Source organism: Cynocephalus volans, chromosome 11, assembly GCF_027409185.1.
Source record: "Cynocephalus volans isolate mCynVol1 chromosome 11, mCynVol1.pri, whole genome shotgun sequence".
NCBI classification, from domain to species: Eukaryota; Metazoa; Chordata; class Mammalia; order Dermoptera; family Cynocephalidae; genus Cynocephalus; species Cynocephalus volans.
In genome coordinates this window covers 84,841,669-84,860,068 of record NC_084470.1, presented here as the reverse complement: position 1 = coordinate 84,860,068, position 18,400 = coordinate 84,841,669, and positions in this window count along the sequence as shown.

Below are 18,400 nucleotides of genomic sequence, written 5' to 3'. Positions count from 1 at the left end.
CTGTTCATTTCTGTATTGTCTGTGTTGGCTTTCACAGTGGAATGGCAGTGGTTGAGTAGTTGTAATAGAGACTGTATACTTTAAAAAGCCTGAAATATTTACTATTTGGCTGTTAAGAAAAATTTCCCTGACCTCAACTTCAGATAGTTTGTGGGCTTTTATATTTACCCATATAGTTGCATTTCTGGGGCTTTTCTGCACTTCCAGCTTTTGTTTGATTGAGCTTTATTTCACCTTCATTTGGGATTGACATTTCTATTCTAGGCTGGGATTTTTTCTTTCATTATTTGTAATTTTCATTTTATTGTCTTATTTTCAAAATTTGTGCTGGGAAGTAGTAATTAGCATTGTGGTTCCCTGAAAGTAATGTGTTTTCCTCTATTCCTCGGGCTGCTTTAAATACTTTTCTCTTTCTATTGGGTCTTTTAGCAACTTGAGTATGATGTACCTAGCAATGGTTTTCTTTGCATTTATCTTGTATTTTACTGAGATTATTGCAACCTATGCTGTCGACTTTCATTGTATTTGGAATATTCTCAGCTATTATTTTCAAATATCTCTTCTATTCTCTTTTTTCTTCTTATTTTTGATTTTGATTACATATATATGTGACCATTTCACTGCATCCCACATCTCTCTTACTATTCCTTTCATGTTTTCTCCACTTTTTTTTTTCTATTGGGCTTCAGTTGGGATATTTTTTGACCTGTCATTGAGTTCAGTAACTCTCTCTTCTGCTATATCCAGATTGAAACCTATCTAATGACTCGTTCTTCATTGCACATACAGTGACTTTTATTGTATTTTCAAATTGTAGATGCTGGGTTTTTTTTTTTTTGTTGTTGTTGTTGTTGTTTTTTGCTAATCTTTCCAGAATCTTTTACTGTACTCTTATACTTTGTGAGTTGACCAACCCAAAGTAAAAGTGAATTTTACTATATTTTTGTTACTCCTTCTAAGTTCCATTTTCCCTAAGAGTACCCCCCCGCCAAAATACTAGTCACTAGCACTCCTAATTCTAATGTTTCCTTCCTCCAGCAAGACTGTTTTTCTTTGTGTTCTATCTCCCTTGTGCTTGCTTCAGAAAATGCCCTCAGAAAAAAGCTATGGTCTCTTCTCTCAAGAATTTATAAACTTGTATTGCTTGCTGCCCATTGCTTTCGACCAGTCATTTTATGTATGTTTCTAGTTTTTAATTTTGTTTGCAATGGGGTGATGAGTTTGAATCAGCTACTTTGGGAAAGCTAGACAGAAAGCCCACAAGATAGTTCTTGGCCTCTAGACGGTCAGCAGACACTGGTATTAGGGTTGGGGTTGAATGGTAGGACTCTAGTCCATTGGCTAAGCTAGTAAGTACAAAGACCAAGCACAGTATCAAAAAAAAAAAAAAGTTGCTTGTTTCTAGGTAGATTAGCAACACTATAATTCATGAATGGAGGAAACGTCAAAGATGACCTAGTTATTGGAACTCCTTATGGGGCAGGGCTTTGGTCTGAGGACTAAGAGCAAAACCCAGTTATCTGAATTGGGATCATTACTGTGTTATCAGCATGTATCAATTGATTGTCAGTCATTCATGTATTTAGCTCAAATTTCCTAAATTCTTTGTTGGAACAAGGATGATCTTAAGGCCTGGCATGATAGTGTTTCCACTGGTGAGGAATAAGTGGCATCAGTTCTGAATGAAAAAGGAGGCACAACCCTGGGAAATTATAGGAGATTTGTGTTTAGTTGATGATGCTAGGTAGTCTGATTTTATTAAAAGAAAGAGAGTTGAACAACAAGTTGATCATGTAGTGACAGACAACCATTTTGCTTAACTGGAATTTACAATAAAAAGTAGTTACGGAGAATTCCCCTGATCCTCCACATCAAAGATTCATACAAGTTAAAGAAGGGGGAACTCTAAGATTGAAGTGCCCTAATTAACATACTGCTTATTAATTATAGACTTCAAACAAATTTTATTTTCAAAGTTTAGAAGCACTGCTGATGACCTTAATATGTCTTATTATGCACATCTTTACCTCACCTTGCCACTGGGGAAGAACACATTTTAACTCTGATCTGCTAGCTAAAGGTATTAAATAAATGAGCATTTTAAACTGATGGTTTCTAGGCCTTTTTTTTTTTTTTTTTTTGCTTTGAGTATGTGACAGGAAGGAAACGGTAACAGTGACCAAACTCTCCTTTGCCCTTGCTAGTAAAGGAGGACAGATAGGACCTGCCGTGCTCTGTCCTGTGCATTCTAGGACTTCTTGTGCACACTGGCAAAGAATGAGGGATGAACCAGGAAGCAGATCAGAGACGAGATCTACAAGTAGGAGGGCAGAAGATTATTTGTGGCAGAAAATTGAGTGAAAGTGAAAGGAGGAGGAAGAGAGGATATTTAGCATTTGCCAGGCATTTTTGTAAATACTGTAGATGGATTAGCTCATTTGCCTTAATGATAATCTTGAAGGTAGTGTGGGAGACAGCTATTCGTTATCTACCCAATATCCTGTTCTCGCTTCCTTTGTCGTAAAGAACATCCCAATTTTGTTTGTGGCAATGTTCCAATGAAAATGACTGCCCTCATGAGCTTCCCTTGCAGCGGTTCTGGACAATGAGGTGTAAGTGGATGTCAGCTGGGGACCTGGGGGAAGCTTTTACGTTACTTACAGCACAGCTCTTTCTTCCTTCCTTCCTTCGCTTGTATGTTTGTCCATTTCTGTTGCTTATGACAAAATACTTGAAACTGGGTGATATATAAAAAAGTGAAATTTACTTGCTTATGGTTTCTAAAGCTGGGAAGTCCAAAGTCCAGGGAGACAGCTGGTGAAGGCCTTGGTGGTGACAGTACCATAGGAGTCTCACATGGCAGAAGATGTGGAGCAGAGAGACTAGCCCCCTCATGCACTCTCCTTTTAAAGTCCTCAGAACCACGTCCCTGACCACCATTATTAATCCATTCACTACTGCACAGTCCTACAATCCAATCACCTCTTCAAGGCGATTTCACCTTTCAATTACCATAATAGGATTTCCCACCCTCAACAGTTACAGTGGAGGCTAAGTCTCTAATACATAAAACTTCACAGACACAATTCAAGCTTTAGTGAGTTTTGGGGGACATAATTAAGTCCAGTGCACCTTGCCTTAAATATGGGCATGGTGGCAGAAGCTGAAGTAACCACTCTGAAAATGAGAGAGTGGCCCATAAAATTACAGAGCAGAGGCTCTGACATTGTTGAGTTCCCAAACCAATGCCAGCCACCACCTACCATCAGATTCATTATATGAGAAATTGATACCCAGACTTGTTTAAGCAATGCATTCTCTCTCTTGCAGCTGAGTTCATTGCTAAATGCCACTGGTAGCCATTCTCACTTTACAGGTGAGAAACTTGCGTCACAGTAAGTTTAACTTGTCCAAGATCACACAGAAAGAAAATGGAGACAAAATTGATGAGGGAGCTTGCCTGGACTGACTTGGAGAGATGGATTTTAGAGCTTATGCTGAGGAAGAAAATATTTGGGGAGCATCCCTAGTGATTGTGTGAGATTGTGGGAAAATAAGATTTTAAAATTTTGATTCCCATTGTAAATATACTTTCCTATTGGCATTTCTTTTGGAGAGACTGTGGCTTTTATTTATTTATAGGTTATTGCAATAGTTTTAGCTAGCTTCTATGTGTTTCCATGTTATTGAACTACTGTTCATATTTTAATGATGTAAACATGAAAAGCACTTAGCACATGCCTGGTACATTTTAAGCATTCAATAAATAGTAGTTGTTACAAATATAACAATGACAATGATAAAAATACTGTGCAGACTTCATGTATAAAGTCAATCAATTAATTAACTTGCAAGTATCTTTGTTTCAAAATTTTCTTACTCTTGGAAACACAAGATAGGTATGATTACAATGCCATATTTGAAGATGTTATACTTCCTCTGGTAGAATCTAAAACATTAGTGATTCAGAAAATATTTACTAGTTCCTATAAAAAGTTTTAAGGGTAAAGTTTATAGTGTAAAGTTCTGTGGATAACAGCTTGGTGAATGAAACAGAATTATTTCCCATAAGAATCTTAGAGCCAAGGAGATAGTATGAGGGTACTTCAAAAAGTTTGTGGGAAAATAAAATTAAAAGATAATACAAATATTTCCATGAACTTTTTGAAGTTCTCTCACACTATACTATAATAATATTACATGTTATACTTTAATATAATATAGATTCTATTTAACTTAATATTAAGAAGATTTAAATAAAGGTATAGTTGATGCATTACGGGAATACAGAGAAATGAGAGATAGCTATGCTCAGGGGTAGGAAAAGTTCTTATGGAGGAGCTATGTTTTTAGCTGGAGGTCGAAAGACACATTATACACAAATAGATGTCCACAGAGTAGGGAGGGGAATGAAAGGCTTTCTAGATTGAACCAACAACGGATGGGAAGGATGCTTGTTGTTTGTGGATGTTGGACTGCAGAATGCTTGGAAAGATGAACTAGATTATGCTCTGGAAAAAGTGAGAAGTATGGTCTTACTTTAGCATAAAATTAGAACTCTTTGGGCAGTTGAGGAAGATAACCACATTAATCTTTTGGAGAAAAGCACATAAATCTCTCATCACAATGTGAGGGTGACTTGTGTGGGAGGTGACTCATGGGAACAACCGACTCCATGCTTGTACATGCAAATGGTTTTCTTGAAGCCGGTTGCATTCTTATACAATACTACATAGAGAACTTCTAAGAAGCCCATTTTACTGATGAGAAGATGGTAGCCCAGAGAATTTGAATAACTTGACTAAAAATCACACAGGTAGTAGGTAGAAATAGGATAGAGGACATAAAACAGAAAGTGTTCTTGAGATGAGTAGACTATAACTAGGGAAACAGCAGTGGAAATCCTTTTAAAAAGCTGAATAAAGAGTTTTGGAAAATATTATAGGAATTGACAGGAGATGCAAAGAAAATAAAATTTGACCTGGAGATTTCCATTCTTACACTTTTCTGAACGGGACTTAGGTCGAGTATGTTTGGACTCGGATGAGAGGTCACCATAAAACAGAAATACCCAGTGTGCAGTTGTAAGCCAAAGAACTGGAGAGAGCACAAGAGTGGAACAAGAGATGCAGAATGAAGGAAAGAACCCAGGACATAGAGGAAAGCATAAGGGGCCTTTGGGAATGCCTCCACACAAAAGAACAGGTAAAAAGAATATCTTTAAAAATGTTATTGAATGGATTATTGCTTTCCTTCTTATATGACACATCACACATGATAAAGTAGATTAAATATGACTGTCAGAAAAACATTATGCGTAATCACTCAGGTTCTTGATTCATGTATTTTTGTCATTATTGTATCATATATGTACACTTTTAAATTAGCTTTCAAGGAATCTCACTTGAAAGTGACCCAGTTTTCCAGTGAAAATTGTGGCCTGATTTCCCAGGGAACATTGGCTAAAAATGAGGAAATATCTGTCTCCAGAATAAAAAGAAGATATATTTGCAATCAACCTCATTTGCTAAGGAAAAAACAAAAATAGAAACAAAAACGAACACAGAAAGAAACCATATTTGTTCTATACACTTAACAGTGTATCATGATAGGTAGGACTATTAGTAATGTGTATTAGTTCATTTCTGTTGCTTATAACAAAATACTTGGGACTGGTAATTTGTAAAGAAAGAGTATTTACTGCTTACAGTTTTGGAAGCTGGGAAATCCAAAGTTCAGGTAACATATCTGGTGAGGATCTCTTTGGTGGCGGGTTTACAGTAATGCTGAGATCTCACATGGCAGAAAATGGTGGAGCAGAGAGAGCGAGACTCTCACGTGCTCTCCTTTTAAAGGCCCCAGAACCATGCCCCTGACCACCGTTATTAATCTGTTCACTACAGCGTGATCCTATAGTCCAAACACCTCTTCAAGGCCTCACCTTTCAATTACCGTAATAGGATTTCCCACCCTCAAATGTGGGAATATGCTTCTAATATATGAACTTTGGGGGCATGATTCAATCAATCCATAGCAAAGAGGAAGCAGGTGTTTTGCCCTAACACAGTCTGTCAAGATCACCGTGACTGAAAACAAAACTACAATAAAGAGCTCTGCCCTAGCGCCATCCACCGTCCTTTGTTCCCTGTGCTGCCACCATCCCACAATGTGTATGTCCTTGGAAACCTCTTGTTGTACATGATAAAAACATACAAGGTTATCTGTTAATTAAAATAATAATGATTCTTAGAGATTGTTTCAGTAACAAAGCCACTTCTTCCATTTCTGTACCAAGCACAGAGAATTTCTCCTGGCCTGGCTTTGAATACTTAATTTCTGGACACATCTGTTTCCTTTAGGAGTAAACTTTTAAAAGCAACCTTTCAGAAGATGAAAGGGAGGCATGAAACATTTTCATTTTCTTGAAGAATCTTGTTTCTCTTCTCTCAGGAGACAATTGCACTTGGGAGCTGTCTGGTTCACTTTAAAGGAGAGCTACTTGTTTCATTTAAAAAATAAGAAACAGGGAAAACAAGGTGGTTTGTAAGCAGACACACAACTCAAGCAGGGTTTCTTTTAATTTGTGCCAATTAGTTGACCAAGAGAACCTCAGGTTCCTGTTTGTTCAAAAAAAAAAAAAAAAAAAAAAAAAAAATATCCTGACCACCAAACTACCTACTCTCCAAACATTGTAAATCCCAAATCCATTTTCCAAGCCTAACTTTCATGTTTACCACGTTACTTTCCAACACTTGTACTTTCTCACTTAAAATAAAAGAGCAAGAGGAATAATTGCAAACATAATTATGTAATGAAGGGCCCTTTATGTGGTGTGTAGTTAATTACAGCTGCCCAATTATGCCTCTGAAGGCAACCCTGTGTATCTTCTTCCCCCTGTTGCTTAAAGATGTTATTGAAAACTATTGGAACAAATTGATTTTCACATAATTAGTAGATTCAAATCAGATGACTTACCAGGTTGTAATAAATCTGGCTCATAATCTACATTTCCCTACCATTTGTGCTTTCCAGCATTCTGGGGACTCTTGGGACAATGATATGCTTTATTTTCCCATTAGTCATGTAACACAAAGCTCCTAACAGAACCTACAAGGCAAAGAAGAAATTACTAACTTCTAATTCTTTACTAGGAAATATCTGTGGTGGGCCAGATGAGCAGTCAGAGAAGTTTTGCCCCTTAGGTTTTCTGTTTGTCTGCATAACTGAAAACATTAGTATTAATTTCTTTAATCAATAATATTGTTTTCTCTCCCTTATGCCTCTTTCTCTGTTTTTTTTTTTTTTCTCCTAGAAGGCAGCCAGGTTTGGACCTATGTGAGGAGGGTATCAGATTGGGGGCAGCAGCCATCTGGCGTTAAGGTCCATGTGAAGAGGGTCCCAGCTGTGTGGCAGCCTAATGAAGTCAGGAAATTGACTATATACAGGACATTGAACTAACAAATACATATATTGAAAGATAATTGGGGCTGCTTTTCTAATTGTTGGAGAAGGGAAATAGAAATATAAAAATGGAAAAAGCTAGAATAAACCTCTTTTATTGGATTGGAATAAAATTATTGATGTGAATTTCTGTTTTCAATACAGATAGATTGTCGAGCATGAATCTCAGATCCTTCTGCCCCTTCCTGTGCAGGTCATGAGTCAGGTAATCTAAAGAAGATACTGGCAGCTTTATGCAAGGTAGACATACTTTATTCTTCAGATATGAGCTTCACAGACATGCTTTATTCTCAGACATGAGCTCTGGCTCTACTCCACTGACCCTCTATGCTCTGCCCTCCTTCCATGCTCCACCGACCAGCATTTCAGAGCAGTTACCTTTATACTATTAGTACATAATAGCAGCCATAAGCCAAGCATTGCATAATTACAACAATCATGCTCAGTCAGTAAGTGGACACACATGCACAGTTACACTACTTTTATAATTTGTTTCTAGTGAATGTGCTGACTGTTGCCCATTTGTAACAGATATAAGGCAAAAGATCCTGACTAAACTTTTTCTACTTTCCTTACAGTCCACCCCTTCAGGGTCACTTGCCATATAATCTATGTGTTTGATCATCTGCATGTTCCCTTAGTGAGGACAGATGACCCTTGTATCCATAGGTCACAGCAGCAGTATAGACTGTAGCAACATGCTAGTAAAACACAGGCACTCCTTCCCAGTACAACTAATTTACCATCTTGAAAAAGACAACATCTTGGCCCACAATGATAGTACAAATGTACCTTTCAAGATAGAATGTTTATCTGTTCCAGGCCATGTTACTCATTACCCAAGGTGAGACTTGCAAGTCTTCTAATCCTCTCCCCCAAGACCCAATCAGGCCTACCCAGTGTACATGTGGGGCTTCTATTTGGCAAGGCCATCCCCATTGTACTATCTTCCCCTGCTGTAAACAGATTGGTAATGGTAAGAGAATATTTCCATTCTTACCATATCCTGAGTTCAGGAGATCATCTTTAGTGGTAACCTGTAATTGAATAGGTGCTGCAGCTCTGTGCAACAGAGGCTCCACTGGAGAGAGCCCACCCTTGTGGGTCTCTCATTCATGGTTCTGACTGTCAGCTACAACTGCATGTCCATCCCTTCAAAAATGGTGGTGGGGGGGGAGCTTGCAGACAACTTCAATCCCCTTTTCAAAAGACCATTGTACTGTTCGGTCATTCCCACTGCCTGGGGATAATATGGCACATGTAATTTCCACTGTACAGACAATTGGGAAGCCCACTTCTGTACCTCATGACCAGTAAAGTGAGTTCCATTATCACTCTCTATTACTAGAGATTGACCAAACATGGCTGTAATGCTATTCAATGCTTTCACAGTGCTTACCCGGTCTGGGGCCCCATAAGGCCATACAAACAGAAGACCAGTAATTCTCTGACTTTGGCAGTGGTCCCACAAGATCCACCTGCCACTGTTTCAGGGGCACTCTCACACGGATTATCTGCCCATCAGCATGGGGTACCCAGCTGCTCATTAGGAGCACTCTGCCCATCAGGGGCATTCTTTCTTGGATTTATGTGGCACCCAATGGGCCATTGGCCACATGGTCTTGCAGCCAGCATGCTGCATTCTTTGTTGTAGCCACCCAGCTACATCAGTTGCTGGAGCTCTCTCCAGCCACCTTACCTTAGCCAGAGCATCAGCTTCATCATTGCTCTGATAAGCTAAGGGGGAATGTCCTGTTACATGGAAAAGACTTACTTCCTTTTCCTATCCCCATTCCCATACCTCTTGCCACATGGCTTGCCCTCACAAGGGCCAGTGACCTACCAGCCATGCTGATACTTCCAAGTAGAGATCCAAAGGGTCAAACCCTTGAATACAGCCCAGCTGTCAGTACAGATGGTTTATGGTCCTGGCTCATTTTTTATCACCATCCATACTGCTCTTAGTTCAGCCCACTGGCTACTTTGCCCTATACCATTCTCATACCACAAGATATCAGTTAAGGGCTGGACAGGAACAGCCATCCACAATGCTGAGGATCCCATGCTGGAGCCATCTATATACAAAGCCTGCTCCACTATAGGCCCCTTTCCCTCATGGAAAGGTGTGGTCTCCACCTCCATGGGTATAGGTTGTGTCAAAGTTTCCTCCACAACCTCTACTGGTCCTAACACAGTTTGAAATTCATTAGACAAAGGACTTGTAGACACAGTACTTCTCTGTTGTGTATATGCTCCCCATTTAGACAGAGTGGGAGTCTGAGCCACAATAGTTTTAGGGGTGGTTGCCCACGTGTGTAGCCAACCTAGAATGGGCTGTGTTGTCCTTACTAGGCCTTTAGCAGTGCCTGTAATAGCTTCAGTGGCCATCAGGACAGAATACACAGCTGCTAACTGTTTCTCTATCAGACAGTGGCACACTTCAGCACCCTTCCAGAGCTGAGACCAGAATCCTATAAGCTAAGCATTCAGAATTGGTCTTGTCTCTGCCACAAACCCCATCCTGACTCTTCCAGGGTTATTTGTACATCTAATTCAAAAGGCTTAGTGGGATCAGCCACTTGAAAAGCCTGCACTTGCTGTATTGCCCTCTTAGTAGCATGGTAAGCTTGTTCTACCTCTTCAGTCCACTCCCGATGAGCTTCTTTCTTTATTAATGCATACAGTGGGCATGCCATTTGGGTCATATGGGGTACAAAAACTCTCCCAAATAAGCATGTAGCTGAGCTACTGTTGTGGGCTGTGGGTATGCCTGTATCTTCTCTATAATGGATTCTGGGAAGACTCATCTTACCCAACCAAACAATTACCAAGAATTTGACAGACAGCACAGGTCCTTGCACTTTGGTTGTGTTCACAGCCCACTCACATTGTTCCAAATGGCCTAGCAAACTTGGAGCTGCCTGGGTTAAATCTGCAAAAGAATCAGAGGTTAGTAACATCATCAGTATAATGAAACATTGTAACCGTGCTGGGCCTAGTCCACTTGGCTTGGTCCCCAGCCACTAACCTATGACAGATAGTTGGGCTATGCACAACCCTCACAATAAAAAGTAATTCAGAAAATAACAGGCAATGTATATCAAAACCAGTGAGTAAAAATGGTACCAGGAATAGGATTTTACATAATCTCAAAGTTCCTACCCACAAAATACTTATTCCCTAAAAATAGAGGGGTAACTTAACAAAGATGAAGGCTGGTAGACACTCTGTTCATCAAGTGATAAAAGTTAACATTACCACTTATGGGACAAATCATATTCCTGTGCCATCCAAAAAGATTCAGTGAGAAGAAATTGGTATCGTGTCTGTAATATTCTAGTGAAAATGTGTTACTTGGGTCTCATGATGTGGAATCTTGAGTAAATCCAGATGGAGAGGCATTCTCCAAAATGACTGGTCTGTAGTCTTCACAAATGCCTTAGTCAAAATAGTCATGTCAAAATTGAGGAGTATTCCAGACTGAAGGAGACTGTAAATGGGTGTAACCTGTGTTCTGGAACTGGACTCTTACTATAAAGGGCATCACTGGGATAAGTGGTAAAACATGGATGGGTTCAGTGAGTTATTTGAGATTTATTTGCATGATTCTTGAAAATTCTCTGAAAACTTGATGTATTTTCTTCCAAAAGAAGGTAATAAATGATATTAGCATAGCACCATTGTCATGACACTGTCCTTTATATATAAAAAGGCTACTACTAAATGGTCACCAATCAATGCCAACATACTGCTCACTAGAGCATTAGTTCTGTGAAGAGAGAAACCCTGTATATGGTGCACACTTCTAAAGCGATTCAGTAAGTGCCTGTTAAGCTTAAATAGATATGTGAATGGCTAGATAAATAGTACTTATGATGTCGGAGGTAAGGTCTGGGGGGCCTGATAGCCTTAACCCACCCAGTCCTCTTACCAGGTTCTTGACTCTGCCACAGGAAAGAATTCAAGGGCAGAGTCACAGTGGAAAGTGAGAACAAGTTTAATAAAATGGGTAAGAAATAAGGGTTCCACAGAGAGCACGTGGCATGCTCCAGAGACTGAGCAGGGCCCACACCAAGTTTAACACAAAAGTAAGTTCAGTGCAGACATCAAGTCTAACACAAAAGCAAGAAAAACACACTTAAAGTTCAGTACAAAGTGCAGGCTGGCTCAAGAAAGTGAGCAGCTGCTTGCTGAAAGTAAGTTAGATCCAAAGTAAAGTATATGCACCGTAGCCAGCTGTGTGTGGGCTGCATCCAGGAGAGTGAGCAACAACTCCACCTTCTGCTGGGATTCAGTTTTTATAGTTTCGCTATCTAGTGAATATTCAGTCAAGGTGGTGGTTCCCAGTTATATGCGCCAGAATGTTCTGTGCTCTGTATTGAGCATGCCCAGCCACTGGATTGTGTAAGCCAGCCCCCTGGGGTCTCATTTTTCCTGTGTTGGTGCTAAAAATAGGTCTAACTGGCAACAGTGACTTTCCTCCAGGGTAGAACTCAGAGGAGGGGGCCTGAGGCCTCAGGGAGGGGCTGGAAACCCAGAGGCATGTCCTGAAACCCTAGCCCAGAAAAACTGAGCACAACCCCTTATCGCTTCCTAATGAAATGTTCAAGGAACAGGTGACTTGACAGTAGGCAGAATCTGTGCTTGGTGTGTTTGCTTTTGTTTTGGTAGCAAAGAGCAACCCTGATTCTATGGATGCCCTCAGGGAGGGAGACAGTTACTACACTGGGGTTTGTGTAGTGGTCAAGGGCACAGATCCTTAAGAGAGACTGCCTGGGTTAGAATCTGGTTGTGAACTTCAGTGAGGTGTAAGCCTGGGAAAGACACTCATTTCCAAGCCTTGGTGTCTTTATCTGTGAAATGAGATGATGAGAATACCAACCTCCTAGGGCTCTGGGTGGTTATAAGGGAGATAAATACAACCACAGTGAAGGAGTAGGAAGAACACAGAAGAGTTCATCTCTGTTGGTTTTAGAGTGTATGTAGTGTTCATGATGCACACGCACAAAAGATGTCAGAATTCTTGTGGTCTAGCAAACCGTAATGGGGGTATCATAAACAACAAAGGAAGGGAACTACTAATACAAGAGTACTTCAAACAGTTCATGGAAAGATTCATATTATCTTTTAATTCTATTTTTCCATGAACTTTTTGAAGCATCCTCATACTAATGTTTATTCATTAATTCAGTTATTTGTCCATTACTTATTGAGTGCCTACTTTATGCCAAGGACTATTCTAAGCATGAGGGATATGTCAGTGTACAAAATATTTAAAAACAGGTGACCTCAAACCATGGTGTGTATAGAAATCACTCACAGAGATCCTGATACTCTTGTCTGGAGGTGATGCTGGAGGAGAGGGTCTGGGGACTCCTGATACCTGGCCTCAGCCCACTCTGTCCTCTTACCAGGTTCTTGACTCCACCACAGGAGTCACAGTAGAAAGTGAGAACCGGTTAAATGTAACAAATTAAGAGATACAGATTTCACAGAGAGAGTGCTGTCTAGCTCCAGAGACTGAGCAGAGCCCTCACCAAGTTTAATACAAAAGTAAGAAGTACACAAAGTTCGGTACAGAGTGCAGGGTGGCTCAAGAGAGTGAGCAGACATTTGCTAAATAAGTTTGACACAAAAGAAAGCACATGCACCTCAGCAGGCAAAGTGTGGTTTGGCCCCAGTAAAATGAGCAACAATCGTAGCAATTTTAATACAAAAGTAAGAAATACACATTTACAGACAAAGAGTGGGCTGGCTCCAGGGTGAACAGCAGCCTGCCAAAGAAAGCTCTGATACAAAAAGAAAGAAATACACACCTCAGGCAAAATGCAGGCTGGCTTCAGGAGAGTGAGCAGCAGCCCCACCTTCTGCTGGGATTCTACTTTTTACAGTTTTGCTATCTTACACATATTCATACTATCTAATGAATATTTAACTAAGGGGTGGCTTCCTTTTATTGACATAGTTTTGCACATGCTCAGTTGGTCTGTCAGGACATGTGCATTGGTCAATTCCTATCACATGCACCAGACATTCAAGAATGTTCTGTGTTCTTAACACCCCTAGTGGAAGGTCATTCAAAAGATAAACTCTGCTTTACTGAGCACGCTCAGTTATTAAGGTTGTATAACTCTCTCTACTGTGCATGCCCAGCCACTGGATTTGTATGTCAGCCCCCTGAGGTCTCAATTTTCCCGAGTTGGTGCCAAAAATAGGTCCAACAGGCCACAGTAACTCTTCTCTAGCTAGAGCTTAAGGAGGGCTTTGAGACCTCAGGGAATGTCTTGAAACCTGAACACAGGGAAACAGCACCTCCTATCTTAGAGGGAGCTCCAGAAGATATACTTTTAACAAGCATTTCTGGATGCTTAGCACTGTTAGAATCTCTAATAGTCACCAATGGACATTACTAGTAATATGTAAAGGCATTTACCATTATCTCATTTAATCCTTATAACAACCCCATGAATTGGGTACTATTACTATTATGTTTTACAGGTGAACAACCTGAGACTTAGAGAAATGTGTGCCTTGCTCTTGGTCATAGAGCTAGCAAGTGCACGTTCAGGATGCTAACCCAGTTCTGTCCAACACTAAAGCCAGCTCCATGTTAGCCGGCCACCTTCATTTCAGAAAGCAGAGCCTTGGACTTGAGAATACCATGGAGCAGACAGAGCGGCAGATTGGGGGCAGTGAACAGCTGGGTGCCTACCTGTAGTCCAAGGGTACAGTTACTTGCTGTTAGTGAGCATGCTCAGCTGAGTTCATAAACACATACAAGTCACTGATGGAGACCAAAAATAAATGTGCCAGCAAAAGATTCTTAAATGACAAACGAATGCTAGCTGCGATTAAAAAAAGGAAAAGAAAAACTTTGACCTGAGCATTAGATGACACCAACGTGTTTTAACTTCATATAAACACACATACAATGTTCATCTTCGATCCACTATGGTGTGGGAAAGTGAAATACTGCCAGAAACTGAGGATTCACCAGGCTCGTCAGAGCCTACATAAAGTAAAGTGGAACTCTGTCTGCCTTATGCTGTGGTAGAATCTAATTGTATTCATGCCAAGTAGATCTCTACGTGCAGTTCTTTCTCCTCTCATACCTTGTGGTTACCAATAAACGCAGCATAGCTCAGAGCTGGGTGGATGAAGAACATGTGATCCTGAAATTCATTATTGTTGAATTTCTCTCTCTCTTTTTCTTTAAACAAAACTCCACGCAAATATACGTCCCCCTTGGCTTCTCTCCCAGTCCCCGTTTGTCAAAGAGCCATCGCTTTTCACTGTCTAATGAAACAGAGGCCTTGTCTTCAGATAATTTCAAAAAGCTTTCAAGTTGGTCAGTTTTGTGCTTCAGTCATGATAGCCGCGAGCTAAAATGTGTGCGAGTTGCAGAGACAAGTTCTAGATGAAGTTTCTGGAGTTAATAGTGAGCATGCCAATCACACTCAGTCCAGGGTGCCGAGCCCTTTCTCTGAAATACATTCTGATGGCGAGGGGTTGGCTTTGAAAGACTTAGCAGGGATGGATGAAGTGGAGTTTGGTATTTACTTCAAGACATTATTTCTTAAACACCAGAATCACATGTAGCATGTGATAAAAGTGAAGATTCATAGGCTTCTTTGGGCAAATGAATTGGGATTTGGTGGAATTTTTGCATTTTCAATGCACACTCAAAGTTGAGCTCTCTGGTTTTGAAATTGATACCTATCATTAATAATGCTTTTTGTGACCAGCTGAAGCCAGCTGCCAGGATGCTGTGCCTCTCTGATTTAAGATTCCAGAATACAATAGTAACAACAACTTGCAACAGTTTTTTTCATTGCATAATATAGGGCAGGCACACATGTGCTTGGTGCTACATATTCCATTGAATTACTACAACTGTATGGTCCATGTACCATTTTTTCCCTCATTTACTTGTGAGAAAATAGAGACAAAAGAGTTATATGACCTGTCCAGTGTCACAAAAATAATCGATGGGACAGCTGCCTTTGGAACCATGGATGGCAGGACTCCTGAAACAACAGTCTCGAATGTGGCATTCCATATGATCAATTTGTATTTAAACACACTTGGAAATTTACTAATTGAGAAGGGTTTTTACACATATTACCTCTTTTAATTTTAAATAGAACTGAATGGATTATGTAAATGTTACTAGTTTCATTTTACGGAGAACTTTGAATGTCCCAACAGCTAGGAATTGGTTTTGCTTAGACCAAGTCTCAAGATTATTTGTGTCCCCATCTCTGACAGCTTATTTGTTACATTCTGGTGTCTAGCAAGCAAAGAGCTTTTTGTTAGTGTCTTTAAATCGGGTACTATTATGCTTTGCTTTTAGTAACTGGCTGCTGGGCTGGTGGTGATGTGCTTGTTTGAAAGCATGAGGTGATCACCCCTTCCCTGGCCATGCTGTTTGGAGGTGAGAAGGATCACTGAAGATAAGAGCAGCCAGAGAAATGTAATAAGGTTATTCATATTTAGAATGGCAACATCTTCTCACTTCCTCATCCCCAGGGAAATGATTCCCATTTCATTTTTGAAAGTGGAGCTAGTAACAATGATTTCGAAACTAAACTTCAGGGAGGGCTGAGCCTCAGGACCCCCAGTGACACTTCCAAAGCTAATGTTGCTTTCTCCTTATCTGGCTGACACCAGTTGTTTGGTGGGGAATGTGCAACATCTACCCTGCCATTTGTAATAACTTAACATTACCTGAAATATTTGAAAAGCACTTTATGATCATTTTAGCTCATTACTTCTCAGTAGCCCAGGGGTATTTTGGCATTGAAGTCATCAGGCAGATATTATTAGAGCTATTAATACCAACAATAGCAATCACTTTAATGCTATTGTCATTTTGGCAAATGGCCTGCACCCCGAGGAGCTGAAAATGACGACTGTTGGTTGATCTATAGGTCTGAAAAAGGAGTTTCAATCACATTTAGACTACAGTGTTTTAAGATGCTGGGAGAATTTTCTGCAGTATATTCAGTTTTACATGTAAAGAGCCATTGTCAAGTTCCCTCAATGGCTCACCCAAGACATGTTACAACCTAGAAGAAAAAAAAAACAATAATATTTGACAGGAACCTCATTGTCACAAGGTCACTGTTACAAGTAGATATACAACAGGTCTACATTGGATCCCACTTAATGCAAGTTTTTTCACTATGAGGAAAAGTATTTACAAATATTCAGATACAAATGCATAACTTGTTCCACTTAGGATATAGTTTAAACTTCTACCTCTGACTGACAAGTTTGTCATGACCCAGTTTTTTCTCATTAGTTGATCTACAGATTGCCTGATTTAGCAATAATAGGCTCCTTTCTGATTTTTGGTCTCCAAGAATTGTTCTTGCTTTAGGGTTTTTGAATATGCTTTTCCCTGTTCCCTGGATTGCTTTTCCACCAGATTGAGGCGTGACGGGCTCTTTCTCTCTTTTTAAAAAAATTTTGTATTTATTTGTTTTTAATTGGTGCATAATAATTGTACTTATTTATGGGGCACAGTGTGGTGTTTCAATACATGTACACAAGGTGTAATAGTCAAATCAGGGTAATTGGCATATTCAGCACCTCAGATATTTATCATTTCTTAGTGGTGGGAACATTCAAAATCCTTTCTTCTTGCTATTTTGAAATACACAACATATTACTGTTAATCATAGTGACCCCTCTGTGTGTTGGAATACTAGAATTTATTGTAACCAATCTAAATGTAACTTCATACCCATTAACCAACCCATCCCCATTCTCCCCTCCTCCACCCCTCCCAGCCTCTGGCAAGGACAACCTTACTCTACTTTTTGAGATCAATTTTTTAGATTCTACATATGAGTGAGATCATATGGTATTTGACTTTCTCTCATTTAACATAAGAACCTCCAGTTCCATTCATGTTGCTGCAAATGACAGGATTTCATTCCTTTTTTTATGACTGAATATTATTCCATTGTATAAATATACCACATTTCCTTTATCCATTAATCTGTTGATGGATACTTATGTTGATTTCATAGCTTGGCTATTGTGAGTGGTGCTGCAATAAATATGGGAGTACAGAAGTCTCTTTGACATACTGATTTCATTTTGGGGGATGTATTTCCTTCCTGCTGGATTATATGGCAGTTTTATTTTTAATTTTTTGTGAAACCTCCATACTGTCTTCCCTAGTGGCTGTACTAGTTTACATTCCTACCAACAATATGTGAGTTCCCTTTTGTCCACATCTGTGACAGCATTTGTTATTTTTTGTCTTTTTGATAAGAACCATTCTAACTGGGGTGAGATGTTATCTCATTGTGGTTTTGATGTGCATTTCTCTGACAATTAGTGATGGTGAACATTTTTTCATATATTCATTGGCCTTTTGAAAAATGTCAACTCCAATCTTTTGCCATTTTTTAATTGGATTATTATTATTATTATATTTGGTATTGAGTTGAGTTCCTTTTGGATATTGGCCCCTTTTTGGCATGTAGAATTTAACTCATGTCACCTCCTTTGAGAAGCCTGTGCTGACCATGCGCTGGAGTAGCTCCTCATCGCTATGTGTGACTCTGTTTGTTTTTCCTTTGTAGCACTTATTACCATCTGAACTTATCTTTTTATTTTTCTTTCCTGTGCTTAGTTTTTACTGTAAGCTCCACATGAGCAGGGAGTTTGTTTTGTTCACTTTGTGGAGGAGAGCTCCTGGAGTAAGTTAGGTGCTTGAGGATTATAGTAGCTAATGCCAGTGGGATCCATCAGCCACACACATTGCCCTCAGTGCCTCACGTGTATTAATGTATTTATTCCTCACAAAACCTTGTGAGTTACATTCTATTATTATCCCCATTTTGCAGAAGGGAAAACAGCAAAAGAGAGGTTAGGCGTTTGCCTAAGGTTAAACAGCTGGTGACAAACCCAGGATTTGAAACCC